Below are 16,457 nucleotides of genomic sequence, written 5' to 3'. Positions count from 1 at the left end.
GAAATATTTACTCATGAATTGAGCTAGGAACTAAATGAAGACCTTTGGGCACCTGGAATAAAGCTATAGTTAAGGCAGCATCTTGCCTCTAAATATAATGAAATGACTAAGAGAGTGAGGTCTAGCTTACATAATAGAAAAAAAATCAAACAAACAAAAAGCAACAGGAGCAACCCAACTCAATATCTCCATCAAGAAATCCATGACTTTAAAAGGTATATCAAAAGCAAAGCTACTTTGTGGTAGAATAAGATTTTAATATGGATTTATTTGTGAAGGTTTTAAACATTGTATTTACTATATTTAGCATCTTCAATGATTACTCAGTTTGTAAAGTGCTTTGAGGTTATGAGATCACTAGTGAAGCTATCGGTTTCATTTAAAATAAATTCAACTAAACATTTCTCTCCTCACAGTATTTCCAGTCCATGGAAATCATTATCAGGGGATGTGGTGGAGAAAAAGAACAAGAAGAAGAAAAAAACCCACTGCTGTCAGATTTTTTTTTTTTACAAGTGGTAAACATGATTCTAACCTTTGTAATCTTACAAGGTTAAAGAGATGTTGACAAGACCAAAGAGTATCAACTAATTTGCCATACAGGAACATAACGAGGTAACACACGTCTCCATCCTTATGGAACTACATTTGATTTTCCTGAAACACCATCAATAAGCTAAAAAGATATTGCTAAATTTGGGAGTAAGACAAGTTATAGTAAGGCTTTCTTTCCTATTGTCTTGGTGATTTATGAGGTAATTTTGAAATTGACTAGTGGATGGAACTCAACCGATTGAGGTATATGGCATTGTTTAATTGATACTATATCTCACAGGGTTGTAATTTTCATGGTATCTCAGGTGTTGGTTATTTAAGAAGTGCCACAGTGCTTAGATCATCTAATAACATAGGATATTTCTGAGAAGAACCATATTTAAAGAAGCAAGATCGCATGAATAATGTCTCCCCTCCCCACCAAAAAATATATAAATAAATAAGATTGCCAAAACTTTTAGGGAGGAAATTGCTTTCCTTAAATTGCTATAGCAATATATCACCAATCTGACCTACCTTTACACCAAAACTGTTGATTGCTAGTATCAGAATTAACCAGATTACTCAAGAAACTTAAAACCAAGACCATACAATGTTTCAGAGGTATGTAATGATGGCATGTCTTTTGAAGTCTAGGTGAGCTGTCGATTTCTGCACAAATATATTCAGGGACTGTATGGTTTGGATTTGTGTCCCCACCCAAATCTCATGTCCAATTGTAATCCCCAATGTTGGAGGAGGGGCCCTGTGGGAGGTGATCGAACCATAGGGGCAGATTCCCACTTGCTTTTCTTGTGATAGTGAGTGAGTTCTCGTGAGATCGGTTGTTTAAAAGTGTGTAGCACCTCCCCTTTTGCTCTCTTCCTTTTGCTCCAGCCATTTGAGACTTCTCTTCTTCCTCTTCACCTTCTGTCGTGATTGTAAGTTTCCTGAGGCCTTTCCAGCCATGCTTCTAGTACAACTTGTAGAACCATGAGCCAATTAAACCTCTTCTCTTTATAAATTACCCAGTCTCAGGTAGGTCTTTATAGCAACGAGAGAATGGACTGATACAGAGGCTAACTTCTAAATGAAAATTAGCAGGATAAGTCTAGAAAGATTTTCTGAAGACAGTAAAAAAATCCTAGTAATTATAAAAGATGATGCCAGAATTCCTTTTGCACATGGAAGGAAGAGGCAGATATCCATAAAGTGCTTACAATATGGTCACCAATTGCTAGGTCCACTGGCATATATTTTTAATTTAAAAATCATAACAATAGTATGATGTGGATATCAGTGTTTTATTTTGTAAATGAGGAAAACAAGATCCAGCAATTTAAAATAACTTGCTCACAATCGTACAGCTCTTAAGTAGCAGACCTGGGATTAAAATTAGGTTATCCTGGGTCCAAAATCTTAGGTTCTTTCACATATCCCATTCTTCCTATTGGGGCTAAGGTCATGCACTATATTTTGACACGGAAACATATGTTAATGCACAATCTGTGACAGAGTATTCCTTTATATTAACATTATATTAATATTTATATTAGTGTGCATATTATATGCAGAAAACCTCAAGTCTGAAAGTATAAGTAAAATAAATAGAGATAATGTAAAAATTATTCCTAATTTCCTTCATTAATCCATTGGAGATACATAATTCATTAAACCCTCCTTAAGCCTAATTTAATATTATTAGCCTATGTCTGTTTTTCATATGATAATTTCCATAATTTTCTACCTGTTAAATAAAGTGGGCTCCTTTTAATTTAAAAAAATCCTTTGAGCATCATAGGTGTTACCTGGAGTAGTAGCATAAGGAACGAGATCATGTTCTCCATCAATTTTCCCAATATTTCAGAGGCATTATCTTTTGTTAGTGCCCCAAGTCTGGGAAAGGGTCTAGTGTTGTTTGCACATAGAAGACTCCTTTCCTGCTAGATCTTTGCAGGTTCCCTCTCTCAGCCTTCTTCATCTCTTGGATAGGCAGTTCTCAAGGCTCCTCTGAAGCTTTCTGGACCAGATCCTTCGGCATCCCAAGAATGATTTCCAAGTTGAGTCTTATTGTACAAATTTAAGGTGGCCATTTTCTTACTTAAAGTCATGCAGGAAAGGCAGATAGGAATTCAAAATCTACATTCTGATAACATGACCCTAGCTGTGATGGGTCCTGTTTCCATCAACATTCCTGCAAATAACCTCCCAGACTTTTCTTTCCATTTAAATGTACTAGGGAATGGGTGTCGGGAAAGAAGTCTAGACACATAGACACTGTATAGGAAATCCCAACTGCTGGATAATCTGAAGGTGTTCCTCAGGTGATAGGTTTAGGAAGAACTCATAAAGGACTTCCCTGGGCCACTGAACTTTTCACCTTTACATCAAACATCAGTGGCATCGGCAAGCCTTTTGTGCATCGCACAGTCACTCCTATCTGGGCCTCGAGTGATGAAGGTGTTACACAATTCCATTAATCCAGCCAGGGTTCCCTACTGTGAGTCAGTTGAACTTTACTCCAGTGCTCACACAAAATAGCAAAATCGGTCACTAACAAGGGAGTTTACAGGCAGGGAAAACGTGGGATTAATAAGAAGAAACTTGACTGACTGGGTGTAATGGATACTGAATTGCAAATGGAATTGCAACAGGAGACTTAACTTCTCAGCCTGTCATAAAACTGGGCAAGTCTTCTTTGAACAAATCAACAAATAACATATTTTCAAAGGACGTTTTGGTACATAAGTGTGGAATAATGTGCATAAACTGCTTTGAAAGTGAAAACAACATATAAATGTATTAGGATTATGTATTATCAGCATATAAAATGCTGTAACTCAAAGCAGGTAGCAAAAGACAGAGAACTTTGGACCAGGGGTAAGGACACTGTGGTTCTAGTTGAGGCTGGGATGTTTGGACCAGCCTGTTAGAGGTTAAGTCACTTAACCACTTGGTGCCAGTGTCTCCTTATGCAAAAACAAGATCGTACTTAATGGCTCCAAGGGGCTGAACAGCTCTAAAATGTTTGATTCTACAAAAAGCATGAGGTAGCCCTGTCAAAATATATTTCAAATTTCTATCAGTAAAATCTGACTGTCAATAAATATACTACTTAAACAGCAAGAAAAAAATGAAATTCAAGGAATTCATAATTTGTCAAAAGTCTTCTCTTATTGCGAGAATCACTCTGTTCAAAATTTGCCCTCTGTTGTCAGACAGATGACGTCTCTGTCTTAAGCTTATGATAAAGTCCTAAGCTTACAATTTCTTAAAACTTTCCATACGCTTGCCTTCTGTCAAATACTTCAAAATACCAAACTTGTGAGAATTTTAGAATTCAATTATTTCCTACTTTTCTTAAGACTTAATATTTTATATATGTCTTCTAGCATGGCCTCTGTATTCATTTTTTTTTTCTCCCTTTTCTTAGTTCTTTTGGGAAAAGCAAGTAGCTTGAAAAGAGATGGCAGTCCCTAAGCCCTGGCCTTTTATAGAAACTTAGCATCTCTTCAATTATATCCACATAGCACCCTCTACTGCTTCAGGGGGAAAGAAAGCTTTGCAACTGCTCAGCACTAGAATACAGCCAAGAATGTCACTTTGCCCAGCTATATAACAACAGGTAGGAATCTCCTTCATTTGTCATCTCAATAGCATTCCTTTAAAAGAGCACAGTTAGGGTGGGGAGATATTTTTATCTGTTTTATCCTTGCATTTGCTCTGCTTTATTTGTTTTGTCTTTGGGTATGTTCTGTGATTTTGAGTGAGGAGTTCTTGCAATTTCTAACCCTCATGCCAAAACAATTGCAAGTAATATTAGGAGTAACTGGATAATAGAAATAAACACATCTGAGGCCTCTGCAGTAAATCTCAATCAAGAACTCAAGGAGAGAAGATTACTGCTCTCAGGGTGCAAAGCCTCTGATACCTTTAACAGTAAACTTCTGCATAGCATGAGAAAATTCTTCTTCCTCAGTTTTGTTTCAATGATGCCTGTGTTCTGATTGTGATCCCAAAAGAAAGAAACAGATTTTCTAAAAATGTAGATCTCCATCTATTCACATGCACTTTCTCCTGAGTGTCTTGTTTAGCAGGGCCAGTAAGTTATTAAAAACCAAATCAGAACCCTGGGAAATGTAATTTATTTCCTATGGACTCGTAAGCAAAGATGCTTCAAAAGCAAGATGTTCCCTCTTCTTCTCTGGATCTGTTTCTATTTTTGCCACTGAGATAACAGGTTTATAGTATTCAGTAGAGGGGAGACTCATCATTCCCAGGAAAGTCTGCTAAATCATGGAGAGAACACATACATTTAACATCAAAAAATAATATCTAGTCTAGAGTTTAATTTTAGATAGAGTTTACTGCTTTGGACAAACAATATATAATTTCCCTAACTCAGACCAGAGATCTGCTTTTCACAAACCTTACCACTCTATTCATTGAAGGACAAGAGAAAATACTTCCTCAGGAATATTCTAGAGACTTCTGTCTGAAAGTAGCGATTCCACCACAAGCCTACACAGTCCCTTTCAAGTACTATCTCAGCTGATTCCATTAATTCATTTAAATTTCCTAATGTGTTTTATTTTATTTTATTTTATTTTATTTTTTATTTTTGGTGCTGATAGTCAGAACATATCCTAATGTGTCTTGAAAGAGGACACCTGTTAATTGCAATGCATCAGTGATGAGTGAAGTTTCACACCGAGGATCAAGGCGAGGTAAAGAAAAGGTAACGCTGGAGTTACAATCTTAGCAGAGGAAGCTTTCGTCACATTGCTCTTACAAACAATAACCTATATGAAAAGGAGAAGGGAGCTACTGTCTCCTCCAAGTTCGAAACCAGAGAGAGAAGATTTGCTTCCCGGTGCAACTATACTTCAAGGAACATGCACCTGTCAAGAACCAGGAATCCTTAGGATTCTCTCGCTTCCTTCCTTCCTTCCTTCCTTCCTTCCTTCCTTCCTTCCTTCCTTCCTTCCTTCCTTCCTTTCTTCCTTTCCTCCTTCCTTTCTTTCCTCCTTCCTTTCTTTCCTCCTTCTTTTCTTTCCTCCTTCCTTTCTTTCCTCCTTCCTTTCTCTCCTTCCTTTCTTTCCTTTCTTTCTTTCTCTCTCTCTCTTTCTTTCTTTCCTTCCTTCCTTCCTTCTTTTCTTTCTTTCTTTTCTTTCTTTCTTTCTTTCTTCCTTTCTTTCTTTCTTTCTTTCTTTCTTTCTTTCTTTCTTTCTTTCTTTCTTTCTTTCTTTCTTCCTTTCTTTCTTTCTTTCTTTCTTTCTTTTCTTCCTTCCTTCCCCTTCCTTTCTTCCTTCTTTCTTCCCTTTCTCCTTCCCTTCCTATCTTTCTCCTTCCTTCCTTCCTTCCTTCCTTCCTTCCTTCTTTCTTCCCTCCCTCCGTCCATCCCTCCTTCTTTCCTTTCCTTCCTTCCTTCCTTCCTTCCTTCCTTCCTTCCTTCCTTCCTTCCTTCCTTCCTTCCTTCCTTCTCTTTCTTTTCCTTTTTTCTTTTTCTTTCCTTCCTTCCTTCCTTCCTTTTCTTTTTTTCTCTCTTTTTTTTTTTTTTGACCAGGTCTTCTCTGTCAGTCTGGGTGCGGTGGGCGCCAGTCTTGGCTCCACCGCACCACTCAGCCTCCCAGGTTCAAAGCGTTTCTCCTGCCTCGGCCTCCTGGTGGCTGGGACTACAGGCATCATAACCACCCCAGCTGTTTGTTTTTGAAGTAGAGACGGGGTTTCACCATGTTGTGGGAATGGTCTTGATCTCCAGCGTCGATCTTGCCCACCTTGGCCTCCCAGAGCATTGGGATTATAGGTGTGAGCCACCGCGCCTGGCCCCTTAGGGTTCTTTAAGCCCCAAGTGCAGATTCCTTCATGGAGTTTTCAGATATATGAATGTTGCCGCACTTTCACATCCTGAATAGCCAAGACAAACAGTTTTTCATGTTCTTATTTGTTTGTTTTTCTTCACCCTGCCCTCAGATATCACGTATTTGTATTCTAACATTTTCGTGTAGGTTAATTGTCTTCTTTCAGTTGGGAAGATAAGATTCACAATTTCTGTTCCTTTCTATGTACTCCATTGCCTAGCAAAATACAGGGTACATGAAGGCTGCTTAGTATTAAATAAAAATGTAAATGAAATAACACATAGAAAGCACTTGGCCCAATGGCAAGCATTAATTGTTTCGTATGTGTTTTTTTCCCTCTGTGATGTTCATATCAGGTCCCTGCCAGTCTGCTGGACATTGTGACCTACACGAAGGCTCACTCATTTTATAGGTATGAGTAGACACACAGCACGTGGAGTTGCACCATTTCACAGATATTTTGGGGTTGCCTAGAAGGTCAGATTTCATGTTAGGTAACAGATTCAATGGTAAACAAGACCATTGGATCTTTTCAAAGCCTTTATATTCTAGGAGAGAAATGCAACTGAAAAACTGGCATTTCTGATAGACAGTGAAGCAAAGCTGGGTGAGTGTGCATATGTTTATTGCAGCACTATTCACAATAGCAAAGACATGGAGCCAACCCAAATGCCCATTAATGATAGACTGGATAAAGACAATGTGGTACATACATACTATAGAATACTATGTAGCCCTAAAAAGGAATGAAATCCAGACCTTTGCAGGGACATGGATGAAGCTGGAAGACACCATCCTCAGCAAACTAACACAGGAACAGAAAATCAAACACAGCATGTTCTCACCCATAAGTGGTAGCTGAACAATGAGAACACATGGGCACAGGGAGGGAAACAACATACACTGGGACCTGTCAGGGGGGTAGGCAGAGGGAGCACCATGACAACAAATAGCTAATGCATGTGGGGCTTAATACCTAGGTGATGGGTTGATAGGGGCAGCAAAACACCATGGCACACGTTTACCTGTGTAACAAACCTGCATATCCTGCACATGTGTCCCAGAACTTCAAATAAAATAAAATTTAAAAAAGAAAAAGTTAGGTGGGTATGAACACAGAACACAGGGTGTTGTGAGAGCTTAGAGGAGGGTCTGCAGGTAGAAAGTCAAGAAGAGCTTCTTGGAGGAGGTGACATCCACAGTGAAAGCAGAACAGAGTCAGAATTAGCCTGGTAGTGGTGAAAAATGGTCACCCCTAGCAGAGGGAGCAGAAGCTCCGAGGCTCAGAACAGAAAGGACAGTGTTTGGTGGAACAACAGGCATCACCGGGGTATAGAGATGGGGAAGGATTATGGAAGAGGCTGGGGTGGAAATGCACTTGGAAACAAGGCTGTAAGGACAGGGACTCATCTGGGGGTTGCCTCTTGGTGCTCATGAAGAGATATAGCCATTCCTCAGATTGCAGGGAGGAAATGTGCCCCCTTCCTTGTCTTTCAGACTTTTGGCATTTCCATTATGAAGGATGAGTAAGAAGGAACAAGGAAGTAATGAATCTCTTCGGAAAGACCAACACGACAAAGAATGTTCTACCAGTGGGAAGCATACGCAAGGAGAAATTGTGCAGAGTAATTGTTTACTTCTGTATTACAGAACAACTTTGTAGAGGTCATTAGGCTTATTGCTGCAGCCAACCAAAGAGGGTAATAGCACATCTACTTACATCTTCATGGGAGAACCGCTATTCCCTAGGTTATCTGAACAGCATCGCATCAGCACAATGCTAACCAAGCATAGACTTTCCTAGCTGTAAAAAAGCTTCAGACATCCATGTTTCCACTTTAGTGGTAAGGGAACTGCAAGTTACAAAGCTTTTGTAAGCTTAGCTGGGGTGTGAAGCCAGACCATTTGACTCCTGGTCCAAGACTCTTTCCAAAACACCATCGTGCCACTGTGCCCTGAAGAAGGATTTTTTTTTTTCACTTAACAGCTAGTCTACATGGCCCAGAATAAAGCAAAAACTAAGCATGTGATGAATTTGCTGACTAAATGCAACCAATCTTCAAATGATCCAATTTGTCTCTTGCCATGAGATGATGCATATTACAAATACCGCAAAAAAAAAAGTTGATTAAGGGTAGTTAACATGACCTGGCCAGCACTGGGAGGTGCCCAAAGTAGTGTCTGCTTGTTTAGAAAGAATGTAAAACATTTGTATTTTATTTAAAATACAAAAATTGGTGTCAGTTTTGTAAAAGAATGGGTGTATGTATAAATATGCCTACATAAGCAGACATGCATAGAGATACATATGCTCAGAGAGAAGAGAAACTTAAAAGAGATGAATAGACTAAAATTGTAATAGAAACAACTTTCTCTGGGATTTGGGGGCTGTATGATCTCTTTAAAATAATTTACCAGTTTTACAGTACAATCAGAAATATATATACGTGTTAAAATATGCATATGTGTTAAAAATATACATATGTGTTAAAAATTGGATGCAACAACTCCCTGTTTAAAGGAACAAGCACATCTTGAAGTGGTCCCTGGGACCTAGCATTTCCTTGTTATTGTCAGACAAGGCCCTAGCTCATACTTCAGTGTCGTTACTGAGTTTCAGTTAGTGGCAAAAGACATGGTTCCTTGTGAATGTAAATTTGAGATAATTTTTCAAAAGATTAAGACGCTTCGGCATTTTCAGAGGACTCCTTATTTATAATGCACCTAATTTCTACCTAGAAATGCATGAGTGTGTGGAGTCAAAGCCGTTCTGGAACAGCTGAGTAGTGGCAAACAAGCCATATGCTACTAATGAAAAAAGGGGGTTTCAGGTCACACCGAAGGTAGCAAGGGCAATAGAAGCTGCCTCCGAAAAAGGTTACTCCTAAGATTCCATTCCCAACATCTTAGCAATATCAGCTCTTAGAACTTAAGTCTTTATACTGTGATGCTGAAATACAGAATTTCCTAAATCATGCATATATATATATATATATGCATATATGACGGAATCTCACTCTGTTGCCCAGACTGGAGGCTGGAGTGAAGTGGTACGATCTCAGCTCACTGAAACCTCTGCTATCTGGGTTCAAGTAATTCTTCTGCCTCAGCCTCCCAAGTAGCTGGGATTACAGGTGCCCACCACCACACCTGGCAAACTTTTGTATTTTTGATAGAGACAGGGTTTCACCATGGTGACCAGGATGGTCACAAACTCCTGACCTTAAGTGATCTGCTCACCTCTGCCTCCCAGAGTGCTGGGATTAGAAGTGTGAGCCACTATGCCCAGATAAATATATTTTAATGAAACAACATAATCCAAAGGGAAGGAAGGAAGGCAAGGAAAGAAGGAAGGAAGGAAGGAAGGAAGGGAAGGAGGGAAGGAGGGAGGGAGAGAGAGAGGGAAGGTTGGTTGGTTTCATTCCCAGGAGGCTGGCAAATTTTTGAAACAAATTATTAAGGATAACTATACCATGGATGAAAAGCATCCTTAGCAGGTGGGAGGCTGTCCTAATGGAACAAGACAGCCTCTTGTGGGAATGGAGCCACACAGGACTGCCCTGCCCCAGTGACACGGAGCAAACCGCACAAACCTCACCTGCCTTGTGGTATCATGAATGCCTTCTTGCTCTATGAGGATGCCTAGGTTAACTTGCAGAGGGACTGTTTGAAGCTCTTGAGAAAAAGTCACAGGGCTGGGCATGGAGGCTCACACCTGTAATTCCAGCACTTTGGGAGACTGAGGCAGGTGGATCACTTGAGGTCAGGAGTTTGAGACCATCCTGGCCAATATGGTGAAACCCCATCTCTACTATATTAAAAAAAAAAAATTAGCTAGGCACAGTGGCTTGTGCCTGTAGTCCCAGCTACTCAGGAGACTGAGGCTGGATAATCGCTTGAGCCCAGGAGGCGGAGGATGCAGTGAGCCGAGATCATGCCATTTCTCTCCAGGCTGGGAGATAGCGAGACTCTGTCTCAAAATAAAATAAAATAAAAAAGTCAAAGAATGATTGTAGGGCTCCACTACATCATGTTCTAGAAAGTCACATTTGAATTTTAGAAGGTACCACAGTTTTCTTCCAATTACTCATTACTGCCCCACCTTGTGGCCTTGCCGTGAGACGGTTCCTTAACACATCTCAGTGTAAACGGGTTGAGCAAACACTGCATGGATTATCTATGAAATATAGAAAAAAGAAATGAGATGCAATTTCAACTTTAGGAAGTTTAAAAAAGTTGGGCACAGGCCAGTAGAAAACGAAGCAAGAGGAGATACTCAGTACTGCGTGTTGAATTGAAATGACTTTAAGCTTTCCTCTCTACTGGGTAGCCACGTACCTTGGAAAAGGCAATTTTCCTGTGTGGAAAAGCAGCACGGCTCTGGGCCCTACTGAAACAGAGACAGGCATTATGCTAGGTTCGGGGGATGCAAAGAAAAAATCTATTCAGTAAGCAGAGCCCTAGTGATTTCTGCAAAATGTAAATCATGTCTTCCAACTCCCTGCTTAGAACTGTCCCAAGGTTTCCCATCAGGTAAAGAATAAACAACTTTTCCTGTGACCCTCAGGCCCTATATTTTCTAAGTGTGACTTTTGCTGGCACCCGCTCTTCACCAGTCACATGGCTTATTCTAGGTTTTTGAGCTCACAGTCCTCATTCTTCCTCTAGGGCCTTGTGCTTGCATTTCCTCCAACTCAGACACTCTGTGCCCAGATCCTCATGAACTGCTTCTTGCATTTGAACTCTCAGCTTCAGCCATCTCTTTGGTATAGCTTTGCCTGATCATCCAGTCTAAATCAGCAGGTGCTCTTCTTCCCATGGACGTATTTTCATCTTATCGGTAGCACTTAACTTGCTAGCTTATTGATTTCACTTTTAATCTGTCTCCTCTGCCAGAATGCATACGCCTGTACAACAGGAATCTTATCTGTCTTGTTCACCACCTTATCTTCAGTCCCTAAAACAGTGCCTGGAACATAATAAGAATTCAATACATCTTTGTTGAATGAATGAATGAGTGAATCAGTGAATGGAATAGTCATTTCCCCTGAGTGCCTGACTGGTAGTACATAGTAGAACAAAGGAAAGTGCTAGCACAGAGTAATACCCAGGGTGATCTATGCACACAGAAGAGGAATAATGAACCCAAAAGGTATTTAGGAAGACCATGCAGAGAGGAGGACACCTGTGCTAAATTCCCATGGGTAGAATTTTTAGTTGAGTGAGCCAAGATGTTCCAGGTAGAAGGAACAGTATGAGCTAAAACATGAAACAGGAAACAGCAAGCATGTGAGGGGGAAGAAGTCCAAGCTTGGTCAGGGCATGAAGCGAAGTGCTCAAGAGGATACGTGTCATGGAGAATCTTGGACATCAAGCTGAGAAGCCTGGACTTTCAACTGAGATGAAGTGGTTTAAAGCTATAGAAGTTAGCCAGTCCCCAAAATCAAGAATAGACATGACTATTACTTACTTTTATTCCCGTGCTCATTCTCTTTACTTTGTTCCTTCTAATTCTTAGACTTTTCCTGCATTCTCACTGAATGGGTTCTGTAAAACCAGTCACCAGACATCAGTGAAGAAATTCAACATGCTGTATGGGAAGTTGCCCAGCATCTATGTTGGCTTATTTATTTATTTGGCCTCCAATAAAGACACTAAGTCTGTGGCAAGGTCCATCTGAACCCTAAATTTCCTCAGAAATGAGGTAGGCACTTACTTTCCTTGCGTATTGTGTGGGATTGATAATCCCTTCCAGTACCTTCCACTGATACAGAGCTTGAAAGCGACATGATTCAACACTGTGCCTTTTCTGTGCCCTGGAAGAGCTGCCAAATATTTGAGAAAGAATCAGCTCATGAATAGGATATCAGATCAAACTTTTGTTGAAACAAGTTCTTTTTTCTATGCATTCCATTCAAAACAACAAAACCAAAGATCCAACCCGTCATATATTATCTAAAAATTATTCACAAAATGTTTGCCTTGTTTGAGGACATTAGCAACAAGCTGCTTGTCCTTTTTCCCCTCCTCCTATTCTTTCCATTCATGAAAATGGTGATTCATAGCAGTGCCCTGCAGAGAGCGGGCACTGGCCACTCCTGAGGCAGCCCACCTCTGCCGTGCGCGTGTGGGAAAAAAGCCCTGCAGTGAATCAAGTTCATTGAGCAAAATCTAGGGGAAAATATTTGTCTGGAAATCTAACACGCCTCTCTCTGTGCTTGTCTGGACAGAACTAGGGTGGACTTAACATTTTTTTCCTTTTTGTCAGAAATGTGTGTAGAAAATTGCATATTTTTGCAAAAGAGTGTCAGCGGGTGGGAGGGGGAATTTGGGGGATTTTTAAGTTTCATGGGAACAAAGACACAATGTAAGCTGATAATGTATTCTGAACTTAGCAAGCATAGTTCTCTGGAAGACAGAAATGATTCAACAATATCTATGCATAAGAGAGGAAGTCCATCATACTGCTGAGCTTCGAGTTGTTGGAAAAGGTATTTAAAGAAAAGAAAATGATAGGGTATAACTGTAGGAGAGCCAGGGATTCCCCCCCAATCCTCCTTTAAGGTCTTAGTGCGCTCTTCAGCTGGACCTAGAAACCAAATCAACACCAGGCAGATTAACAAGAGAAAAGGATACACATTTGATTAATTTCACATGTACATGAAGATCTCCACAAGACAGTGAAGTCTGAGGAAGGGGTTTTTATATTTTTAGGCAATGAATGATACATTTGAGAAGAAATGAGAGCAAAAAGAAAATCTGGCCAGGGCAGTACATTTTCTAGGGGAGTCACTAGGAGATATTTGGGGTGGGGGGTGCAAAACCACAGGCAGATAAGCGTTACTTTGTTAAGTATATATATCAGGTCCAGTGTAGCCTCCAATTCCAAGTCTCTGGTAGTTAGGGCTATTTTCTCGCCCTGGTGTGGTGACGGTAGCCCTCCCAGAGGAATCTTTATGGTGTGCTACATGCAGGAAGAGACAGGCCAGCTTTCCCTTTCTGAAACTACACTGTCTCCAGTGTTTTCGACTTGAAATACTCAGTATACCAATCTGCCATATTTTGGGATGACACTTCCTTCACTCCTTCATAACCTACACATCAGCAGTCAAGAAGGCAGCCATCAGAAAAAATAAATAAAAATTGAAAACTGGGAGACCCAAGGCACCACAATCAAATGCGTCAAAGCTGTCTTCGTTGAGGTGTGATGGAGAGAGATCTCCCCAGGCCACAGAGAAAGGAACGAATAGTGTTGTCTATTCAACCAGGGCATCAGCATATTGCAAGACATAGGCTCCCACTTTACAGACATCATTCTCCCACAAAGTGACATCGTAGCACCAATTTTCCCGCTTTTGTAATTGGTCTTTATTGCCATGTCCACAAGAGAATGGCTTGCATCTGAACACTTCATTTGTAAAGGCCAGGGACACATTTTTGTGGTGGTAGCTACATAGGGAAGATCATAAGCAACAGTCCAGCACACATGTGGAGTTAAAAACAGAAAGAAGGGTGGAAGAGAGGCACCAAGCCCAACATCATGCTTTGATGCTCTTGTTGGGTTTAGACATGTAAAAGACCCAGTAAAAAGTGCTGAGTTGTGGAAATAATAGGTTGTCCTTGTATTTAAGAGAAGGAAAAGCTACAAAGACATAACAATGAGTAAAGCTGGTGGTTGGGATCAGAGAATGTATGAATAATCAATATCTGGCAGAGAAGAGGATGAGATAGTGTCTAAGATAGAACATGTTTTGGAGACAACAATCAGTAAATTTAGATATATGAAAGAGCAGAGTTAAACAACGCATGGCAGCTCATATGGATGCCTTAATAAAGACAAAGGAATGATGAAAGTCTAGTGAATTTTAAAGATTACTGTGGCCACAAATCAGTTAGAGTCTTGGAAAGTGAAGGATTCTAAATGTATTGATGTTTATTAAGTTGGAGAATAAGGGAATCTAAGCAGAAACCATCAAGTTTCCTAGTTAGAAATGCCCGCTGGAAAAAGTCAAACCCAAGGTTAAAAGCAGAAAAACAGAGACACCCTAGAAAGAAATGGGAGTGGGTGAGTGCAGCGTGGTTCCTGTTTTCCAGAAGAGATTACAAATGTGGCCTCACCCAGTGTGGTCAGGGTTCACTGGCTGAGCAGCCCTGATAACCCTCATCTATCTGTGAAAAGTTCTGAGGCTGGGGAGGGTTTGTGATCAATGTTGGAGAGGTTGCACAATTTGCACTGAAGTTTCTAATGGTATTAGAGACCGTCTAGGGAGCCATGTCAGATGGAGACAGAGAGACAGGTTCTGAGAGGTAACAAAAATGAGTGAGTGGCAAGAGTACCCTGCAGCCACGCTCACTGCTTTCACCACCACTTCTACCACACCTACCTGTGTGTGCATCCAACCTACCCTCAAAGCCTGTAGCAATCTAGACTGTTCTTGAGGAATCAACTAGTAGACCATCCTCATCTCACAGATTAAAAGTACACACACACAGCCCCCCAACTACACACACACCTGGGTGACCATAGGGCCATTTTCACAGGGTGGGAAATGGCACAGCTAGTTTTGGTAATCCCTAGCCCCACACTTTCACATATACGGTTACCATTTTTATTTAAAATCAATTGGTTTTAAGTTGCAGCATTCTAAGACAAACACCTCTGAACAACAAAGGAAGGATGACTATTCAGTATTTGGGAGAGGTGTGGCTGCTTGTTTTCTCTTTGCTGACTAACTTGCACGTTCTGACTGTACACATTCCAGAAAATGCCCGAGGCCCCAGATTTTCAGGAGAACCACCCTTTTTCCATGTCTAATTAGCTACATCTAGTCTTTTGATTTACATCAAGGAGTGGTTCTTTTCTGTAAGTCAGATTGTGCCTGCTCTCGGGTTTTCCTCTCTGGGATAAAGAGGGTCTCCTTTAGATATTATTTCCATAGAGTGGTTTCCTTTTGCCATGATTTATCAATGGATTCCATAAGGGGAAGTTGACTACATATGCGCGGCTTAAGATACTTCAACAAAACCAAAAATGTGCACTGGGAAGTACCATCACTTAGTAAATGCTCCCCAAAGCATAAGGATATCTGGACCACCTCCTTATTTGGGAAGTGAGAGCAATGTTTTTTAATGTCTCAAAAGCTGCCCCTTATTAAAAACCTGCTAGGGATTAAAATTTCAATTAAATTTAAGTTGTAAAAGCAAAAGGATGCTCTAGAAATATAAGTGATAAAATCCCAGACCACGAATCACTGGATTTGGTTCTTTGATGAATGGCTCCTCTTTTGTAGCATTTTCAATCAATCAATTCATTAATATTTGGCCCAGCAAAAAAAAAAAAAAAAAAAAAAAAAAAAATTCATCGGAAAATGAACAAGATCACAAAATTCGGAGCAACCTCACTCCTCCTTTCTCCATTACTGGAAAAAGTAACCTCATCCTACCATTTATGTCAACTTTAAAATACGGAGTCAAGGCTTTTGAGAGGCAGATTCAGAATTAAATGGAGAGAGAGAGGGAGAAAGCATCATATAATGTATTTGCAGTAATAACTCTTTAATAAACCACAGTGTCATTTGTCCAGTTCTCTGGTGTCCAGACTCAACAAAGCCCTGAGTCCATTAATTTCAATGGGGCCTTTCTGGGAAAGCAGTTGATACCCAGCTAGTAACTCACTCTAATGGATCAAACTCAAGAAGAAAGTTCTGATTTAATTAAGTTGCGAGTTTCCTTAGGGCCCATTCGAATGCTAACAAGTACTTAAATTCTTTCCCTGTGAATAAACCATGATTGTGAATTTTTTCTTAAGGAGATTTACCCAGGGTTGATACAGAAAGAAACTGGCCTGGGCTTTTCTTTTGCGTGTTAAATGCACCTTTTCCAGTATAGAATGTGGTTTGAGTCATCTCAAGTGAATTCACATTGGTGACAGACATTTACAAATGCACACTCTCATGACTCATTATGGCCATCTACAGCAAAGAATTGGAAAGTAAATGGTGAAATGGAAACTTCCTGTTTTTAAACTTGCTGAGGGGAGTTAAGGGTCATTTTATTAATATT

General features: G+C 40.2%; 1 long non-coding RNA gene across 1 annotated transcript in view; it reads right to left on the bottom strand.

The window, feature by feature from the left end:
- The window catches only part of LOC110744038, a 578,563-nt gene that overhangs the window by 74,356 nt on the left and 487,750 nt on the right, over positions 1–16,457 (bottom strand). The gene's annotated exons all lie outside the window — the stretch shown is intronic.

This window comes from Papio anubis, chromosome 8, assembly GCF_008728515.1.
Source record: "Papio anubis isolate 15944 chromosome 8, Panubis1.0, whole genome shotgun sequence".
Classification (NCBI taxonomy): Eukaryota; Metazoa; Chordata; class Mammalia; order Primates; family Cercopithecidae; genus Papio; species Papio anubis.
Note: the sequence above shows the minus strand (reverse complement) of the source record. Positions and strands in the feature narration are given on the sequence as shown.